This window comes from Salmo trutta, unplaced genomic scaffold (assembly GCF_901001165.1).
Source record: "Salmo trutta unplaced genomic scaffold, fSalTru1.1, whole genome shotgun sequence".
In the NCBI taxonomy this organism is placed as follows: domain Eukaryota; kingdom Metazoa; phylum Chordata; class Actinopteri; order Salmoniformes; family Salmonidae; genus Salmo; species Salmo trutta.
In genome coordinates, this window is record NW_021822911.1 from 3,291,255 (window position 1) to 3,304,161 (window position 12,907).

Genomic DNA, 12,907 nt, shown 5'->3' on the forward strand with positions numbered 1-12,907 from the left:
GCTTATTGTTCTTAGCACAGCACCTGGTTTATTGCAACTTGTGATTTCCCAGTAAAGTTATTTTGAAATCTGGCAAGACAGTATCATTTACGAAATGTTAAACTATAATTATTTGAATGACAATATTATAATTTACCAATGTTTTCGAATAGTAATTTTGAAAATTGTAACGTTGTTCACCGGAAGCATTTCAGAGAAGAAAAAAAATCAGAATTTCACCGCTACTGTAAAATGCGGTTTTGGATATAAATATGAACTTGATGGAACAAAAAATGCATGTATTGTATAACATAATGTCCTAGGAGTGTCATCTGATGGAGATTGTCAAAGGTTGGTGCATAATTTTAGCTGGTTTCTGCTTTTGGTGACGCCTGACCTTGAATTGAAAATGGATGTTTGTACTTTTGTGGCTATGTACTGTCCTAACATAATCTAACTTTATGCTTTTGCCGTAAAGCCTCTTTGAAAATCGAACAATGTGGTTAGATTAAGGAGATGTTTATCTTTTAAATGGTGTAAAATAGTTGATTGTTTGAGAAATTGAAATTATTAGATTTTTGATGTTTTGAATTTCCAGCCTTGCTAGCAATCCCGTCTCAGGGTTCATTGCTAACCCGTGGCCTCAACAGGTTAACTGTATTGTTGGTTTAAGAGCTTGTATTCAGCATTTGACAGTAAGGTCACCTGTTGTATTTGGCACATGTGACAAATTTAAATTTGATTTGTTTGGTAATAATGTATCCATTATTGTAATATTGCTATTCATTGTAAATGTTTGGAGGTCTATGTATCCATTATTGTAATATTGCTATTCATTGTAAATGTTTGGAGGTCTATGTATCCATTATTGTAATATTGCTATTCATTGTAAATGTTTGGAGGTCTATGTAGCCGTTATTGTAATATTGCTATTCATTGTAAATGTTTGGAGGTCTATGTAGCCGTTATTGTAATATTGCTATTCATTGTAAATGTTTGGAGGTCTATGTATCCATTATTGTAATATTGCTATTCATTGTAAATGTTTGGAGGTCTATGTATCCATTATTGTAATATTGCTATTCATTGTAAATGTGTGTAGGTCTATGTATCCATTATTGTAATATTGCTATTCATTGTAAATGTTTGGAGGTCTATGTATCCATTATTGTAATATTGCTATTCATTGTAAATGTTTGGAGGTCTATGTATCCATTATTGTAATATTGCTATTCATTGTAAATGTTTGGAGGTCTATGTAGCCATTATTGTAATATTGCTATTCATTGTAAATGTTTGTAGGTCTATGTATCCATTATTGTAATATTGCTATTCATTGTAAATGTTTGGAGGTCTATGTATCCATTATTGTAATATTGCTATTCATTGTAAATGTTTGGAGGTCTATGTATCCATTATTGTAATATTGCTATTCATTGTAAATGTTGGAGGTCTATGTATCCATTACTGTAATATTGCTATTCATTGTAAATGTTTGTAGGTCCATGTATCCATTATCGTAATATTGCTATTCATTGTAAATGTTGTAGATCCATGTATCCATTATTGTAATATTGCTATTCATTGTAATGTTTGTAGGTCTATGTATCCATTATTGTAATATTGCTATTCATTGTAAATGTTTGTAGGTCTATGTATCCATTATTGTAATATTGCTATTCATTGTAAATGTTTGTAGGTCTATGTATCCATTATTGTAATATTGCTATTCATTGTAAATGTTTGTAGGTCTATGTAGCCGTTATTGTAATATTGCTATTCATTGTAAATGTTTGTAGGTCTATGTATCCATTATTGTAATATTGCTATTCATTGTAAATGTTTGTAGGTCTATGTATCCATTATTGTAATATTGCTATTCATTGTAAATGTTTGTAGGTCTATGTATCCATTATTGTAATATTGCTATTCATTGTAAATGTTTGTAGGTCTATGTATCCATTATTGTAATATTGCTATTCATTGTAATGTTTGGAGGTCTATGTATCCATTATTGTAATATTGCTATTCATTGTAAATGTTTGGAGGTCTATGTATCCATTATTGTAATATTGCTATTCATTGTAAATGTTTGGAGGTCTATGTATCCATTATTGTAATATTGCTATTCATTGTAAATGTTTGTAGGTCTATGTATCCATTATTGTAATATTGCTATTCATTGTAAATGTTTGGAGTGAGAGACATTGGGAGAGCAGCTAGCTAGCTAACGTTAGCAGGCTAACCACCTAACGGAGTGTAGCTATCTTGCCATTGCCTGCATTGTCGTTGTTGCCACATGAGCAGGACAATATGAGTCGAGAGAGGGAAATGTTGTTGGATGAAATCGAACAGAGTTTATGGACTTTAACTGAGGACAATTTACGGCACTTGTGTGTACGTTGTGGAATAGGAGTTGTAGATGACTGAAGTAAAAGGAAAGAGCCATCGCGCTTTGCGATTCAAATTGATGGAAGATTACTGTGAGAAGGAGGATTTAATGGAATCAGAGGATGAGGGAATGTCTTGGCTGCTTCAACTGAAAGGCGAAATCAAAGGAATGTCGGACTCTGAGGATACTGTGAAAGTCTGCCTACAAGTCCCAGCCAGTCGGCGACAGCGAACCCAGCGGAGAGACGGGAGCTGCGGCAGAACGAAAAGAAGAGGGAGGGGCTCCTCAGCCCAGCAGAGAAGTGGTCTCAGCTTCAGAAAGGCACCCACCACAGAGAGAGAATGGAGTGAGTATGTCCAGTTAGAAAGACTTTAAAATTCATGGACAGATCGGAGATCAAAATCAAAAAGATAAGCTCAGCTTCAGCAGCCTAGAACATCATATTGAAAATGGACGGAGAAAAGGATACCATGAATTAGAAATCATAGAAGCAGTAATCAGAGCTGTGAGCCCAGGGCTTAAGATGAGGAGTTATCTGGGGGACACATATCTTGAGGACACATTATGCAGAGAGGGATGCTACTGAACTGTATCACAAGTTGACTAAAGCAACACTGCCTTGGACTTCCTAGTCCGAGTCTTTAACCTGAGACAGAAAGTGTTATCAGCCTCAGCTCGTGCCCAAGCAGGACTGAAATATGGCACAGTTAGTCAAGAGTCAATGCCTGCAGGCCATTGTTACAGGATTAACAAATGATAATGTCAGGGCAGAGATGAGAGTGCATCTCCAGAATATTAACACTAGTGATGAACTGTTGCTTGAGAAATGCAAATTGCCCAGGGCAATGAAAGCGAACGCATGCAAAAGGCCAGGATTTCCCGTAAGTTCACACTCACACGAGTGAACGAAGTATAGAGTGAGGATAACCGGGATAGAGGAAAGGAATGTGAAGAGGCAGAGCCCTCACAGACCACAGTCCGAAAACAAAATAAATATACTGCTCAAAAAATAAAGGGAACACTAACACAACACAATGTAACTCCAAGTCAATCACACTTCTGTGAAATCAACTGTCCACTTAGGAAGCAACACTGATTGAAAATAAATTTCACATGCTGTTGTGCAAATGGAATAGACAACAGGTGGACATTATAGGCAATAAGCAAGACACCCCCAATAAAGGAGTGGTTCTGCAGGTGGAGACCACAGACCACTTCTCAGTTCCTATGCTTCCTGGCTGATGTTTTGGTCACTTTTGAATGCTGGCGGTGCTTTCACTCTAGTGGTAGCATGAGACGGAGTCTACAACCCACACAAGTGGCTCAGGTAGTGCAGCTCATCCAGGATGGCACATCAATGCGAGCTGTGGCAAGAAGGTTTGCTGTGTCTGTCAGCGTAGTGTCCAGAGCATGGAGGCGCTACCAGGAGACAGGCCAGTACATCAGGAGACGTGGAGGAGGCCGTAGGAGGGCAACAACCCAGCAGCAGGACCGCTACCTCTGCCTTTGTGCATAGAGGAGCACTGCCAGAGCCCTGCAAAATGACCTCCAGCAGACCCCAAATGTGCATGTGTCTGCTCAAACGGTCAGAAACAGACTCCATGAGGGTGGTTCGAGGGCCCGACGTCCACAGGTGGGGGTTGTGCTTACAGCCCAACACCGTGCAGGACGTTTGGCATTTGCCAGAGAACACCAAGATTGGCAAATTCGCCACTGGCGCCCTGTGCTCTTCACAGATGAAAGCAGGTTCACACTGAGCACATGTGACAGACGTGACAGAGTCTGGAGACGCCGTGGAGAACGTTCTGCTGCCTGCAACATCCTCCAGCATGACCAGTTTGGCGGTGGGTCAGTCATGGTGTGGGGTGGCATTTCTTTGGGGGGCCGCACAGCCCTCCATGTGCTCGCCAGAGGTAGCCTGACTGCTATTAGGTACCGAGATGAGATCCTCAGACCCCTTGTGAGACCATATGCTTGTGCGGTTGGCCCTGGGTTCCTCCTAATGGAAGACAATGCTAGACCTCATGTGGCTGGAGTGTGTCAGCAGTTCCTGCAAGAGGAAGGCATTGATGCTATGAACTGGCCCGCCCGTTCCCCAGACCTGAATCCAATTGAGCACATCTGGGACATCATGTCTCACTCCATCCACCAACGCCACGTTGCACCACAGACTGTCCAGGAGTTGGCGGATGCTTTAGTCCAGGTCTGGGAGGAGATCCCTCAGGAGACCATCCGCCACCTCATCAGGAGCATGCCCAGGCGTTGTGGGGAGGTCATACAGGCACGTGGAGGCCACACACACTACTGAGCCTCATTTTGACTTGTTTTAAGGACATTACATCAAAGTTGGATCAGCCTGTAGTGTGGTTTTCCACTTTAATTTTGAGTGTGACTCCAAATCCAGACCTCCATGGGTTGATAAATTGGATTTCCATTGATTATTTTTGTGTGATTTTTGTTGTCAGCACATTCAACTATGTAAAGAAAAAAGTATTTAATAAGATTATATCATTCATTCAGATCTAGGATGTGTTATTTTAGTGTTTCCTTTATTTTTTTGAGCAGTATACTTGTCTGTAACGTAAAGCAATGCAGAAGCAATAAGCATTGTAAATGATGATAGAACACATCAAATTAATGTGAACATGAGGACACAAAGGAGAGATTTAATTAAAGATCATGTTTTAATACATTTTTAATGCTGAAGATTATATATTACAATAATGAATACATAGACATACAAACATTTACAATAAATAGCAATATTACAATAATGGATACATAGACCTCCAAACATTTACAATGAATAGCAATATTACAATAATGGATACATAGACCTACAAACATTTACAATGAATAGCAATATTACAATAATGGATACATAGACCTACAAACATTTACAATGAATAGCAATATTACAATAATGGATACATAGACCTCCAAACATTTACAATGAATAGCAATATTACAATAACGGCTACATAGACCTCCAAACATTTACAATGAATAGCAATATTACAATAACGGATACATAGACCTACAAACATTTACAATGAATAGCAATATTACAATAACGGATACATAGACCTCCAAACATTTACAATGAATAGCAATATTACAATAACGGATACATAGACCTCCAAACATTTACAATGAATAGCAATATTACAATAATGGATACATAGACCTCCAAACATTTACAATGAATAGCAATGAATAGTCTCCACCTGCAGAACCACTCCTTTATTGGGGGTGTCTTGCTTATTGCCTATAATGTCCACCTGTTGTCTATTCCATTTGCACAACAGCATGTGAAATTTATTTTCAATCAGTGTTGCTTCCTAAGTGGACAGTTTGATTTCACAGAAGTGTGATTGACTTGGAGTTACATTGTGTTGTTTAAGTGTTCCCTTTATTTTTTTGAGCAGTATATTTATTTTGTTTTCGGACTGTGGTCTGTGAGGGCTCTGCCTCTTCACATTCCTTTCCTCTATCCCGGTTATCCTCACTCTATACTTCGTTCACTCGTGTGAGTGTGAGCTTACGGGAAATCCTGGCCTTTTGCATGCGTTTGCTTTCATTGCCCTGGGCAATTTGCATTTTCTCAAGCAACAGTTCATCACTAGTGTTAATATTCTGGAGATGCACTCTCATCTCTGCCCTGACATTATCATTTGTTAATCCTGTAACAATGGCCTGCAGGCATTGACTCTTGACTAACTGTGCCATATTTCAGTCCTGATTGGGCACGAGCTGAGGCTGATATAACACTTTCTGTCTCAGGTTAAAGACTCGGACTAGGAAGTCCAAGGCCGTGTTGCTTTAGTCAACTTGTGATACAGTTCAGTAGCATCCCTCTCTGCATAATGTGTCCTCAAGATATGTGTCCCCCAGATAACTCCTCATCTTAAGCCCTGGGCTCACAGCTCTGATTACTGCTTCTATGATTTCTAATTCATGGTATCCTTTTCTCCGTCCATTTTCAATACGATGTTCTAGGCTGCTGAAACTGAGCTTATCTTTTTGATTTTGATCTCCGATCTGTCCATGAATTTTAAAGTCTTTCTAACTGGACATACTCACTCCATTCTCTCTCTGTGGTGGGTGCCTTTCTGGAGCTGAGACCACTTCTCTGCTGGGCTGAGGAGCCCCTCCCTCTTCTTTTCGTTCTGCCGCAGCTCCCGTCTCTCCGCTGGGTTCGCTGTCGCCGACTGGCTGGGACTTGTAGGCAGACTTTCACAGTATCCTCAGAGTCCGACATTCCTTTGATTTCGCCTTTCAGTTGAAGCAGCCAAGACATTCCCTCATCCTCTGATTCCATTAAATCCTCCTTCTCACAGTAATCTTCCATCAATTTGCATCGCAAAGCGCGATGGCTCTTTCCTTTTACTTCAGTCATCTACACCTCCTATTCCACAACGTACACACAAGTGCCGTAAATTGTCCTCAGTTAAAGTCCATAAACTCTGTTCGATTTCATCCAACAACATTTCCCTCTCTCGACTCATATTGTCCTGCTCACGTGGCAACAACGACAATGCAGGCAATGGCAAGATAGCTACACTCCGTTAGGTGGTTAGCCTGCTAACGTTAGCTAGCTAGCTGCTCTCCCAATGTCTCTCACTCGTTGTCCGTTCCAGGAATATGGGCTGGTGCTCTGTAGTAACTTGACAAGGAATGCCCACACGCATTTCGATATTACTTTCCTTTACTTTCAACCCAAACCTAAAGGTGTATTGCCAGGTACAAATATAACAGAACTATATAGCCCACTCAGCCGGTAGTAGAATCACATTGCACAGAACTCACTCTTGGTGATGACATCATCAAAGGGGAAAGGTCAAGGTTAATGCCAATAATAACCATGTAATTATTTATATAGTGTCCACAATATAACACTTCTCCCCCCTCAATTTAAATCCCCCCCTGTAAGGAAAACATAAGGTTAACAAGTAAACCACATTAGTGTTTTCTTCTCTTTACTACACCACACTGTAGAACTTCTGCTGGTGTTACCGTAAATGTAACCAAAACAACAACAATAAAATGACAGTCCTTATTTCTTTTCAACTAGGTCTGCTGCTCCAAACAAACACTAACACCACGAGTCTCTCAGTCTCAACTACAGAGTTAGTCTTTCAGGAGGCTTGTGACTACGCTGTGATCTGCGCAGTACTCCTGGTGTGCTACGAGACACAGGTAAGGCGTGTCCCAGTGGAGCTGGGTCTGAGGGCACAGGAGCGGGTTGGGTGTTTGTGAGAGAATGTCCATCACCCTCTGCTGGAACCACTGAATGCCCCTGTTCCTCAGATGCTGTTTCCTGTGGGATTTCAACTTGTACACTACCACCCACAGCTGTTCCGTCTGAAAACATGGTCTTGTCTTTGTCATAGCGCAGGCGGAGATGGTCCTGGTGTCTGCGCATGACTCGACCATCAGTCAGTTTGACCACAAAGGAGACGGGACCACTCTGACTCAGAATGATACCTGGCAACCAGCGTTGGCTGCTTGTGAAGTTGCGGATGTAGACAATGTCATTGGGTTTTAACTGTCTCTCTCTTGCGTGGTGGTCATGTCTCTCTTTTTGTTTCTCCTGCTTCCGTTCCACTCGTGCTCTGATGTTCGGACGCAGTAGATCCAGGTGAGCTTTTGGCCTTCTGCCCATTAACATCACCGCTGGAGCCTGTCCTGTTGTTGTTTGTGGCGTGATGCGGTACTGGAACAAGAACCGAGAGAGCTTAGTAGTGATGGTTCCCCCAGTCATCCTTTTGAGCCCCTCTTTCAGAGTCTGCACAGCCCGCTCCGCTAAGCCGTTTGAGGCCGGGTGAAACGGGGCGCTGCGGACATGGCGGATCCCGTTTCTCCGCATGAATTCTTGGAACAAATCACAGGTAAACGTTGTTGCGTTGTCGGACACCAGAGAGTCCGGCAGACCATGGGTTGAAAACACCTGCCGAAGCTTTTCAATGGTTGTGGTCGCTGTGATGTTGCTCATGATGTGCGCCTCCAGCCACTTGGAGTGTGCGTCCACCATGACAAGGAACATGTGACCCATGAAAGGGCCTGCAAAATCTATATGCAGCCTGGACCATGGGTGGTCAGGCCACTCCCACAGATGTAGTGGCGCGGGCGGCGCCATCTTCTGGTTGATCTGGCACTCAGAACATGATTTAACTTTGTCTTCTACCTCCTGATCCATGTTAGACCACCAGATGTAAGATCTGGCTAAACTTTTCATCCGGGAGGCACCCGGGTGAGCCTCATGGACCTCATCCATGACTTGTGCACGGCCAGGGGGTGGAACAACCACTCTGGACCCCCAGAGTATGCAGCCATCCTGCACACTCAGCTCAGTTTTGCGCTTTGCATAAGGTCTTAGTCCATCATCCTCTATGACAGGAGGCCAACCCTGCATCAGGAATCTTTTCACTTGGGACAGGATAGGATCCCGGTCTGTCCACTGTTTGATCTGTTTGGCATTCACAGGTGAGTTTGACAATCTCTCCATTAGGAAAATTGTCTCGGGAGGCACCACAGTTGTGGCAGGCATCTCTGGTAGCGGGAGACGGCTGAGCGCGTCTGCATTTGCATTGTCCTTCCCCGCTCTATACACTATCGTATACTGGTAAGCCGACAGTGTCAGGGCCCAGCGCTGTAACCTTGCTGAAGCCATGGGCGGAATGCATCTTGATTCACTAAAAAGGCTCATCAGTGGTTTGTGGTCAGTGCATATGGTGAAATGACGACCGTAGAGGTACTGATGGAAGCGTTTCACAGCAAAGACTATGGCCAGACCTTCCTTGTCTAACTGTGAATAACCCTTCTCAGCACTCGTCAGCGTACGTGATGCAAATCCAATGGGTCTCTCTGACCCGTCCTCCATCTGATGAGAGAGTACTGCCCCGACGCCATAGGGTGAGGCGTCACATGACAGGATGATCTCTTTGTCTTGGTCAAAATGAACCAGAAGTTGTGCTGATTGTAGTAGTGCTTTCACTTCCTTGAAAGCTTTCTCTTGTGCTGGCCCCCACTTCCATTTACAGTCTTTGTGGAGCAACTGATAAAGTGGAGCCAACACTGTTGACAGCTCAGGGAGGAACTTACCATAGTAGTTCACCATGCCCAGGAACGACCTGAGCTCTGACCCATTCTTGGGGTTTGGAGCATCCTTGATTGCCCTGACTTTGTCCTCCACAGGACACAGACCCTGCTATGTGATCTTGTGACCTAGGTATGTCACACTCTGTGCTTGGAATGTGCACTTGCTACGCTTCAGGCGCAGCCCTGCCTCAGAGAATCTCTTTAACACCTGGTCCAGATGGTGGAGGTGCTCCTCCTCCGTCTCCCCTGTAACCAGGATGTCATCCAGGTACACTGCTACATGAGGGATCCCCTGCAGCAGATTGTCCATTGTCCTCTGGAAAATGGCTGGGCTGGACGCCACTCCGAAAACCAAGCGGTTGTACCTGAACAAGCCTTTGTGCGTGTTTACTGTGACATACTCTTTTGAGTCCTCGTCCAGGAGGAGCTGTTGGTAGGCGTGACTCATGTCAAGCTTTGAGAACGTCTTGCCTCCTGCCAGTGTCGCGAACAAGTCCTCCACCCGTGGCAGCGGGTAAGCGTCTAGCTTAGAGGCCCTGTTGATGGTGAGTTTGTAGTCCCCACATATACGCACCGTGCCGTCACTTTTCAGAACGGGAACGATAGGAGCTGCCCAGCGGGAGAACTGAACGGGAGTAATGACGTTTTCTTCCTGCAGCCGCTCCAACTCTTCTTCCACTTTCTTTTTCATGGCGTAAGGCACTGTCCTGGGCTTGAAAAAGCGAGGCTCGGCCTGAGGATCCACGAACAGCTTAACTGCAGTGCCCTGCAGTGTGCCCAGTTCATCTTTGAAAATCTCTGGGTATTTTTGAATGACATCCTCAGTCACTCGGGTGTGTTTTATCTCACCCCAGCTCAGTTGTATTTTGTTTAGCCAGTCACACCCTAGTAAACTAGGCCCATTCCCTTTCACCACCAGGAGCCGTGCTCTCGCTTCCTGGCTGTTGTATGCAATGTCCACTTGTAGAGCCCCAAGCAATGGTATGGTCTCCCCGGTGTACGTACGCAGTCTGATCCCTGCTGGTGTGAGGGCAGAAACCTGTCTTGAGCCCCATTTTTGTTTGTAGGTCTCCTCACTTATGACAGAGGCAGAGGCCCCCGTGTCAACCTCCATCCTCATCTGCTTTCCATCTACCTCCACTGTAGCATAGATAGGCTCTGCGCGCGGCTCCCTCACATTAAACATGTTGTAGGAACAATGCTCTTCCTCCTCCTCTGTGCTCTCTAGGTGGTGCGCTGCTGACTGAGGCTTTGGTGCTGTGAACTTGCCCAGCCCAGTCCGCCCACCCTCTGGCTTGCTCCTAGGACCCCTGCATTTTTTTGCTAAATGTCCCTTTTTGTTGCAATTGTGACAGACAGTCTCCATGAACTTACAGTTGTTACCATAATGTGTCCCTCCACATCTGAAACATTCCACTGCTTTTCCCCTTTTTCCTGCCACCTCTTTTGTCACCTGATGCACTGCACAACTTTCACTGTTGGCCTTTTGAATATTTTTCACATTACTAGCGGCCATCTCCATCCCTTGAGATAGTTCCAATGCCCTCTTGAAAGTCAGTGTGGCTTCCCCCAGCAACCGGCGCTGTATGCTGTCCTCATTAATGCCACAGACTAATCTGTCACGGAGCAAGTCCCCTAACATAGCCCCAAACTCACAATGTTCAGAGAGTTCACGTAATTCAGCAACAAAGGTAGCAACAGACTGACCTGTTTTCCGAAAATGGCAGTTAAACTTGAACCTCTGGACAATCACTGAAGGCTTTGGATTGTGGTGAGTCTGAACGAGAGCAACTAGATCCCCAAAAGGAATTTCTCCCGGTCTCCGTGGTGTAGCCAAATTCCTCATTAGCTTGTAGGTTTTAGCCCCACACACACTCAAGAGAATAGAGCGCTGTTTAGCCTCATCTATGATTCCATTTGCCAAGAAAAAGTGTCCCAACCTTTCCACATATTCCGTCCAGTCTTCGTTCTCTTCCACAAACTCAGTGATAGTCCCAAACATTGCCATTATAACGCCAACTTGTCCTTGATCCTCGTTAGCGATTTGCACTTGCTGCTGATTGTCCCCGTCGGCGTTTCCGTCCAGTGGCACCTGCTCTCCGTCGCTCATTAAGCTAGCTAGCTAACTCGCCCTGTACAAGTTGATAAAGTTTTATCCTCGTCGCCAAAAAGGTGTAGTAACTTGACAAGGAATGCCCACACGCATTTCGATATTACTTTCCTTTACTTTCAACCCAAACCTAAAGGTGTATTGCCAGGTACAAACGGTACAAATATAACAGAACTATATAGCCCACTCAGCCGGTGGTAGAATCACATTGCACAGAACTCACTCTTGGTGATGACATCATCAAAGGGGAAAGGTCAAGGTTAATGCCAATAATAACCATGTAATTATTTATATAGTGTCCACACTATAACATGCTCATATGAAAATAAATCTCAGCGGTGCCTCCAAATTTGTTACCCTTCCAATGAGCTTATCATATAAACTACAACGCGAAAAGTAAGGTTTACTTCACTTTTAATCATGTCAGCACAGGTGACAGCCGTTTACAGCTTTTCTTTAGTTTTTCATTCTTACTCTTTCCAATTCACTTAAACTATATTTCTTTATTTCCCATGGTGTCACGACTCCTGCCGAAGTCGGTTCCTCTTGTTCGGGCGGCGTTCGGTGGTCGACGTCACCGGTCTTCAAGCCATCACCGCTCCACCTTTCATTTCCCATTTGTTTTGTCTTGTTTTTCCACACACCTGGTTTACATCCCCTCATTACTCTACGTGTATATTATCCTGAGGTCCCCTCGTGTCTGTGTGTGGTATTGTTAGTTCGTTTTGTGTGTGACGCTACAGGCTAGTTTTGCGCCGGGTATTATGTTAACCCGTGGTTTTTGTATTTTGCACTATTTTGTGTATTTGTGCGCTCGCTTTTTCCTTGGGCCGGAGTGTTGTTACGCAGTTGCGTCCGGCTGTTTTCCTCTGCCTAATAAAGCGTGCCTGTTCACTCATCTCTGCTCTCCTGCACCTGACTTCCTTCGACCAGTAGGGCACACTCTGACAGAATACCACACCCTGCCTTATGGAGTCAGCAGGAGCAGGTACCCCTGTTGTAGGGGTCGAGGAGCGCGTCCGAGAGCACACGGCGATGCTCCACCATCTCGGCGGTTATGGACCGCGTCGTTCAGACGATGGACCGCTGGGAGAGACAGGGAGTCCCTCCAGCGCCTCCACCAGCACAACAGGGGTCGCCACTACTCGCCCCTCCTGTACCTGGTCCCAGTGGGATTCGTCTCGCTGTTCCCGAGGAGTATGATGGGACGGCGGCATGCTGCCAGGGTTTCCTGCTGCAGCTGGACCTGTACCGGCTCCTTCGGGACGTGAGAGGGTGTCCGCCCTCGTCTCGTGCCTCTCGGGGGAAAGCCCTGGAGTGGGCTA

General features: G+C 44.4%; 1 protein-coding gene and 2 pseudogenes across 1 annotated transcript in view; all 3 read right to left on the minus strand.

Moving 5' to 3' along the window:
- Nucleotides 1-6,632, minus strand: part of LOC115186402 (zinc finger protein 239-like) — a 103,180-nt pseudogene extending 96,548 nt beyond the window's left edge.
- The window catches only part of LOC115186769 (tripartite motif-containing protein 16-like), a 452,306-nt gene that overhangs the window by 302,137 nt on the left and 137,262 nt on the right, over nt 1-12,907 (minus strand). The gene's annotated exons all lie outside the window — the stretch shown is intronic.
- On the minus strand, nt 7,767-11,664 carry LOC115186403 (uncharacterized protein K02A2.6-like; annotated as a pseudogene).